Source organism: Aegilops tauschii, chromosome 7 (assembly GCF_002575655.3).
Source record: "Aegilops tauschii subsp. strangulata cultivar AL8/78 chromosome 7, Aet v6.0, whole genome shotgun sequence".
Classification (NCBI taxonomy): Eukaryota; Viridiplantae; Streptophyta; class Magnoliopsida; order Poales; family Poaceae; genus Aegilops; species Aegilops tauschii.
Window position 1 is genome coordinate 248914580 of NC_053041.3, and position 5855 is coordinate 248920434.

At 44.5% G+C, this 5855-nt stretch overlaps 1 long non-coding RNA gene across 1 annotated transcript; it reads left to right on the forward strand.

The window, feature by feature from the left end:
* Positions 1-3811: 3811 nt before the first annotated feature.
* Positions 3812-5652, forward strand: LOC109756164 (uncharacterized). Its single transcript, XR_012188349.1, has 2 exons — positions 3812-4451; positions 4618-5652. It is a non-coding gene; the product is annotated as an uncharacterized lncRNA (long non-coding RNA).
* Positions 5653-5855: the final 203 nt, after the last annotated feature.

The window sequence follows — 5855 nt, forward strand, 5'->3', positions numbered from 1 at the left end:
GTTGGGACCACCATCATAGTGTCCGCCGGCCCAACTCCGTCCTTGGAGTTCTTTGCCGGCAAAACTTCCCGGGGTTTGTCACGTTGCCTGGTGAGGGTCGGCTTCCAGAGCTTGGATTGAGCTGGGAGCACTACGTGGCTGCCCCGGCCCCGCCGGATGAGATTATCGACGGTGTCGTGTGCGACACGAGGGCAGACATGGTGATCAGAAAGTTCTGGGTAATTTCTCCTTTACACATTTAAAAAGCTTCAACTAGCTAGTTATTAATTGTACTAATCAATATTGTCTCATTTGATTGCAGACATTCTACAGGTGTGAGGAGGGATACGAGGAGGACGCGGCACATGTTATCGAGAACGTCTGCAAGCGCCTACTCCAGAACTTACGGCACGAGGCTCGGGTGCAGGCTGTTCGAGACTACTACGCCTTGCGTGGTATCAAGAAGACCAAGCCGGCGTGCCGCGATAAGTTCCTGAGTAAGGAGCAGTACATGAAGGTAATTCTTAAGGCCTTCTACTTAAGTTCCTTCATTTAGTAATTCTTAGCCGTAGCGCTCAAGTTTCTATTTGCTAACTTAGGCGCCTCCGAGATGGTGTGCGGATCGGATGGATTGTTGGGAGGTGTTGGTCGATGAGTGGTGCTCAAAAGAATGGCTAGCCCTCCACAACGAGGCCAAGGACAAACGTGCCCAAATGGAAGGTGTGCCACACCATCAAGGCAGCTCCAACTTATATCAGTTCGGGCGCAACTGGGTATGTGGTTTGGTTCATGATTCATGCAATTCATTCATCATGCTAGCTTGAGCCCTTTAATTACTAATTTTCATTGTTTCTCTCTTTCAGGCACGCTACAATAAGGCGGATAAGGTGCCAGAGGTGTACGACCTGTATGCCATGGCCCACACTGCCTCTTTCAAGAAAGTCAAGGCTTTCTCTCAGTCTGACCTCGATGATGCAAACAACTTCACCAACATCTCCTCCCACAACAAGCTCGTGAGATATAGAGATGAGGGGAAGGCGAGGAAAGGGGAGGACTTTAACCCGAGCCAGGGTCCCATTGATCCAGAGCTGGTGATGATATCTGGTGGCGGGAGGTCCCATGGCTCCATAGCCATTGGAGATGGACTTATCCGTTGTCCTAGCACTCTCCCGGAGATCAAGGCGCGCCAGTCGAGCTCCGCTCCTGAGATAAGGCCTCGTGAACGGCCAGTGCAACTCGCCATCAAGGTTAGTGATACTTACTCAGTTATCTTTCTCCATTACATTGTGTGCTCTTCCATCAATGATTACAAATGGTCATGTGAGTGGTGTTGCAGGCTGATATACAGAGTGAGAGAGATAGAACGGAGAAACTTCTGGCGGAGGCGGCGGAGAGGCAGCGGGAGTTGGAGGAGAGGACGACAAAGATGATGGAGGAGGAGAGGGCACGAAATGACATGCAGGCAAGGGCCATGTACAAGCTCCTTGTGGTAAGTTTCTTCTGCAAATTAGCCAAAACATTCATGTAGTGTTTGTCTCATTACTAACTAGTATGACTGAGTCGTCAAAACCAAATGTGCAGTCTGTGTGCGAGAAGACAGGTCAGACCGCTCCGCCGATGCCAGTGATTGCTCCTGGTACCACGGTGAGTTTTATTCGAATGGACATTACTTGCTAGTCTTAACATTTGAGTGTCATCATGCTAACAAGACATTGGAAATGATCTTTGGTGCAGCGTAACTCCAGACAAGCATCGCACGATCCTTCTCCAGCTACCGACACGAGCCACCCCGCTCCTACACCTCCTGGATCTTGGTAAGTTTATCTAGTGTTTTGCTTAACACATGCATAAAGACCTAGACTTAGCTTTATTTCCTCCAATGCTTACCATAATGACCTAGACTTAGCTTCTTCTCCTCCAAAATGACTTAATAAGCTTACTGACCTCCAAAACCATCCATTTTACCTAAGTTAGCTCTAAAACGATCTGTACTTAGCTTACTTATGTCAAAAATTGCATAATTAGCTTAGTTAGCTCATAGACGATCCATTTTACTTAAGTTAGCTCTAAAATGACCCATTTTACCTAGGTTAGCTTATAAATGATCCAGTTCATCCAAGTTAGCTCAAAAACCCATTTTACCTAGATTAGCTCCTAAATGATCCATTTTACCTACGTTAGCTTTAAAATGACCCATTTCAACTAGGTTAACTCCAAAATGACCCATCTTACCTAGGTTATCTCATAAACGATCCATTTCAACTAATTTAGCTCATAAACGATCCATTTCACCAAGTTAGCTAAAAAACGATCCATTTCACCTAAATTAGCTCTTAAATGATCCATTTCACCTAAGTTAGCTCAAAAAGATCCATTTCAACTAAATTAGCTCATAAATGATCCATTTCACCTAAGTTAGCTCAAAAACGATCCATTTCAACTAAGTTAGCTCATAAATGATCCATTTCACCTAAGTTAGCTAAAAAACGATCCATTTCACATTAGTTACCTCAAAAACGATCCATTTGACCTTAGTTAGCTCATAAACGACCCATTTCAACTAAGTTAGCTCATAAATGATCCATTTCACCTTAGCTAGCTCATAAACGACCCATTTCAACTTAGTTAGCTCATATATGATCCATTTCACGTAAGTTAGCTCATAAATGACATACTCTTCTTGTTCTAGTCTTCTTCTTGTTCTACTCTTCTTGTTCTAGTCTTTTTCTTGTTCTACTCTTCTTGTTCTAGTCTTCTTATTCTAGTCACCTATTTCTAACTTTCTTATTTTTCATTTTGCAGATTTCATTCACTTGACGAAAGCTTGCATAGATGGAGTGCTCCTTATCCCTTTCTCTGTTTCTTTTGTATCGTTGAACTATGCATGTATCGTTGGATGAAACTATTGTAATATATATGGTTGGATGCCTCTATGTTGAACTTGCTATGTATGATGGAACTATGTGATGAAGTTATGTGATGGAACTATGTATGATGGAACTATGCATGTTGGATATCTTATATGTTTGCTCTGTAATTGCCTTGTGAAATATATCTATATATGTCATATATATTTTCTGTGAAAATTGTTGGATTTAATAAAAAATAGAAAAAAGACCCAATATGCAGGCTCTTTGCCGTCTGCCACCGACGGCACCGGCCTCTTTGCCGTCTGCCGCGGACGGCAAAGAGGACACGTGGCATCCAGCTGTGCTTCCTGGGAGCTGACCCATTTGGTCAGTTTGCCTACAGTGGCAGACGGCAAAGAGTTTGCCGTCAGCGGCGGACGGCAAAGGCCTGCCATGTAGTGACGTGTAGATGACATCATACGGCAGACGGCAAAGACAGTAGAAACTTTGCCGTCCGCTGGCAGACGGCAAAGGCACTAGAAAGTTTGCCGTCCGCGGCGGACGGCAAAGGCCTGCCGTTAGCCACTTAACGGACCGAGAGCACAATTATTGCCGTCCGCCCTCTTTGCCGTCCGCGGCAGACGGCAAAGAGCCTTTGCCGTCAGCCGCCAGGAAGCAGGCGACAAAGTAGCTGTTTACCGTAGAGTACTTTGCCGGAGCCTTTTGCCGTCCACGGCTGACGGCAAATGCCTTTGCCGTCCGCCGTTCATGCCTTTGCCGTCCGCCATGGCAGACGGCAAAATAGCTGATTCCTGTAGTGTAACATTCTTAAGAAGTTGCTCCCCACTTCTACCTATTCTTTTAACATGCACACTATCCACATCATCACCATGCCACATCATCAATACTAAATAGGAACAACCCACTAACTGCCACATCATCATTTATTTTGATAATTAACTTTTTTACCCATCACAGAATATTATTGCTCGCCAGATCAGTATCAACAAGCCGTTTTGTTTATTTGTTTCGGGGTAACAAAATCATAAGCGAGCCTCTTTGGGCTTCCGTAACTGATGAGACGACGTAATAACCGATCAAGAGAAGCCCGAGAGAAGCCCATCAGTCGATCTCTTCTTATCCCTGGTTGCAGGCAATGCCACCATTCACTACCCATGCACCATCGATGCCCACAGCCGACCGCTTCGGCGTTCTTCCACGCGGGCGAGCACAGGCACCCCATGCCGCCGCATCCGCCTCTCCTTCTCCTGGCGTGGAGGACCTCAACTGGGCCACCTCCATCGCGACATCGATCTGGCTGGCCGCCGCCTCACCTGCGTCTCGATCTAATCTAGGGAGAGATGGTGATGGGTGGGGGCAGCGGAGGTAGGGGAGAGGGGGAGGGAGATCCGGTGCAGAACTACCATGCTGCAGACTTGAGGCGCCCAACCCCGGCCACCACGACGAGTCGACGACTCTGCCTCCTGAAGCACGACCTCCGCCACCTCCCTGCTGCACGGAAGCGACGATGCCGCCGCCTCTCAACAATCGACTTCCCGTGCTCCCGCAAAAAAACCCCTTCAGATAGTGGAGTGGCATCGGTCCCATAGTTTTCAACATCAGGTTGGTGTCTGCACCTTTGCTCCAAAATTGTCACATGCCTGCCAGGTCATGCAAAGTTAATCCGACGTTCCCTCTTGCATTATATTGGTCTCAAAAGAACATGTATTGTATCATAATTATAGGATTACCGATGCACACCATTGTGATTATTTCAGTGTCGTCACAGGTCCGTTCTCTTTTTCATGAAGTTGGCTAGGGGCTTTGGCCACATGACAACTTTCGTTTGAAATATGGAAGATATAAATCAGTGAAGTTGATGTCATACCACTCATGTTTCGGCACTGTACGGAAAACTTTGAGATCTATATTGTCATCCCAACAGATGAAGACATGGATTACATATTAAAAGTGCATCAATGTTCTGTTATTCAACACCATATGTCTAGTATATCATTGACAACCAATGATTTTTTTATGCTTGAAAAATACTTCATCGCTGCACTATGATGGTAAGATATGTTTTGTCTTCCTCTAAGGAAACTTCATAGTTCCAACACTGTTTAATTTTTGCAGCACTAGAGTTCTTTTGAATGTATGAGATTCCAAATTATATTATGATTTTTCATTCACAATGCTTTCTTCATTCCCGTTATCGTGACCTTCATGGTAATCATTGCCACCTAAATCTAGCAAATAATCACCAGTTATGTATGGTTCAATATTTGTGCGTCACCAGTTTGTAAAGGGTTCCGTATATCAATTCGTTGAACTTTGTTGCTATATTAATATGTACATTTCTATGAAATGTACATGATTTTATTTTTGTTGGTGGTGTAGACTCATTGGATTATTCCATTTTTATGTCAGTTTGATTCTGGGGATGACCCAAAATTTGCCAAAGGAGTAGTGAAGTGGGTGCTCAAATCTTCATCTTTTGGTTTCTTTAAAATGATTTGGCATCTCCAAGTAATGTTCCCTTCTTATTGTGAGTAACATGGGGCAAATCTTCATGGAATATACTGTAGAGAACCACAACATTGAGGGCGTTCTCCTTTGCTAATTGGCCATTACCAATCGAGGTGCCATCAGTTTTGTGACCATGTTTATTACTCTCGCTCATGATTTTGTTGCCTTTCACTTGTGGTCTGGCAAGGGATCTTTTATGTATGGTCTCATTGCAGTATTGTTTATCTAATTGTATAATTCATCTATGCTGAGAATAAATGCAAAAACATAGAAAGTGGGTTGTGTTCTTGCTCCATTCTTCTACTTGATGCATCTGTCTTTTATCCTCCCATGTCATGACGTCATGTGATCAATCTTTTTGTTGGGAACAGTAATACAACTATTGCTATTTTGTATAACTACGAGCTTCCTTATTGACATGCAGCGTTACTAATCCAGCAGAGCTCCTGATTCCATGGCGTGCCTTAGTCTTTTGGCGGGCATATTAAAAGTTCAGGG